Consider the following 2,498-nt stretch of genomic DNA (forward strand, 5'->3'; position numbering starts at 1 on the left):
GTTCTGTCGCATCCTGATCCGTTCTGTGTTCTAGCTCTTCCACGAGCCTTGATATATGTATACCAAAAAAAATAAATGGCCAAATTCCAAAGATTTGCCCTAACCAGCTGCAGCTGTAACTCTCCGAGCTACCTGACTAGCTGGTAAGTAAACGACTGAGGCCAATTTACCTCCTGTGGATGAACTCACAAGAGTGTAGGATTACTGTAATTGGGGCTGCTAAAGTAAATAAGTGAACCATGTCAGCTGTGTGCAGGAAAACATGAGATTACCATGCAGTCCCAATCTTTCAGTGAGAAGACCAAGGATTCTGAAGGTGGACGTTTCATGGAAGTAAGGAAGGGGGTGAACAGGAGTGAGCCTATGTGGTGGAGGGATGCCGATGTGAACACACACACACACACACACACACACACACACACACACACACACACACACACACACACACACACACACACACACACACACACACACACACACACACACACACACACACACACACAAAGAGACACGACACCAAACTGCCAAAACCCATAAAAAAATCCTTACTTCTGCCTCCTCAAACTACTAAATCCACTTGTATTCCTTTTCTCCCTAAGTAGTCATATAATTCTCTCTTGGACAGATTCAATGTCTGCATGTCATATATCCTTCCTGACAGACAATTCACCAGCCCTCCGTATGAAATATCCCTGTGCCTCATCCTTCCTCGTGTGCGATTAAATGCGTCTCCTCGTGCCGAACTTACCTGTTTTGCTTCCTCCTTTTTCACCGTTGGACGTACACCATCTGGTCTTGTGAATCTGATCTACTCTTAACTTCTCCAGCTGTCTCATAAATACTACTACAGCACCCCTTTCAATCTCCTTCAGCTGCATTTCATCTCCCCAAAAGTTTAATTCTCTTTCTGGAAGAGTCTTTAATCTTCTCCTGTGTCGATGGTGTTGAAATAAATAAAGTGTAATCTCTTGTAAATTCGAAGCCTGTTAGTTACAGACACATCCTCGTTGAATCAAATCTCAGCCACTGCGACCGTTAAAGCATTCTTCCTTATTGAACGTTGCTTCTAACTCGTCAATTTTAACGTCCAGACTCCTGGTGTTTGCGTAAACCGATGGCCCATTTTACGCTCCACTTTCCAATATGAAGTACGTCTTCCCAAAACCCCAGATATCCCACTGGGCGACTCAATTCAACTTCCGTTATATATTTTCTTAATAAATTTCTTGATAATTTTCTTGATAAATTTCTTGATAATTTTCTTGATAATTTTCTTGATAATTTTCTTGATAAATTTCTTGATAATTTTCTTGATAATTTTCTTGATAACTTTCTTGATAAAAAACAGAATCAAAAAGAGGCTTCAAAGATCAGGTCAGCGTACAGGACAGTAAACATTCTCTGTTTATTTGCTGATGTAGCAAAAAGGGGGAAATAAACAAGTCTTTACATAACAAAAAAAGGACATTTCTTAGAGTTGTGCTTGAAAAAAGTCTAAATATAATATATTCATATAAATGTTCCATTCATTTTCGTTTTCTTAAATAAGTGCAGATTAAGACTCTGTACAGGGCATGTGGCCAGGCCATATGATCATTTACAATAATAATAATAATAATAACAATAATAATAGTGTGGATAATGGGATGATTACAATACACGTTTTCTGTGGAATGTTGTGGAATTCCAAAAAGACCAATTCGAACTCCTCACGGCTTCCCCTTGCAAGAGACGAGCCATTCCGAGTCACCAAAAGCGTGAGTTTGAAACTCACAAAGCATGTATTTCAGGAGTCGTGATAACCTCCTTGTTCCTTCATTTATAACGTTTTTTTAAATTTTTTTTTTTTAAATCTTCGCCATGCAAATTCGAATCGCTATAAAATATCTTGCAGAAATATGTCCCGCGTCCCTTCGCCGATCCCTCCTTGACCGGTTTATTAATAATTAAGACTGTACAAGTATAGCGAGCCTCGCTCACCAGGGTTGACCATATTGCGCTCAATATGGCAACACAAACTTTCTCATATGAATTATACAAGTACAATAAAGAGAAAATTAACAAGCATCGAATGTGCAAAAAGTAACAGGGTTACAAAAGCCCACTGGAGGCCACTCTTGTCAAAGTACCAAACTGCGCTAATTGTATATGTCCGCGCATCTTGTAGCACGCACAACACTACCGAGCCTGTTATCCTCTTGCTGCAGGTGAGAATGTGAATGTCAAGAAAGACGGGCATCCAGGAGGATTGTAGGAGGAAGACAAAGGAGTTGAGCAATGCGAGTCGAGAGCATACGCCTCGAATTGGGAACGGGAGAGAGGGACGGACAAATCAAGTGAGCAAAAAAGGTCCGCTTTCTTCACTCTGTTGCTCTGATCGCATCAAACTCAAATCCCTACACCTCCCTTGCCTCCTTAGCTCCCGCTGTAACTCTCCGAGCTACAATTGTCCAATAAGAAAGGCAGGCAACATTGGCGGCGACAACACGAGACTCGAG

At 41.0% G+C, this 2,498-nt stretch overlaps 1 protein-coding gene across 1 annotated transcript in view; it reads right to left on the reverse strand.

Annotated features, from left to right (window-relative positions):
• Window positions 1-1,391: 1,391 nt before the first annotated feature.
• The window catches only part of LOC137429679 (teashirt homolog 3), a 337,996-nt gene continuing 336,889 nt past the window's right edge, over window positions 1,392-2,498 (reverse strand). Inside the window, exon 3 of the mRNA XM_068119806.2 lies at window positions 1,392-2,498. This exon is cut by the window's right edge and continues 1,329 nt beyond it. The gene's annotated coding sequence lies outside the window, so the exon portion shown is untranslated.

The sequence above is a fragment of the Myxine glutinosa genome, chromosome 6 (assembly GCF_964187855.1).
Source record: "Myxine glutinosa chromosome 6, kmMyxGlut1.1, whole genome shotgun sequence".
NCBI lineage: Eukaryota > Metazoa > Chordata > Myxini > Myxiniformes > Myxinidae > Myxine > Myxine glutinosa.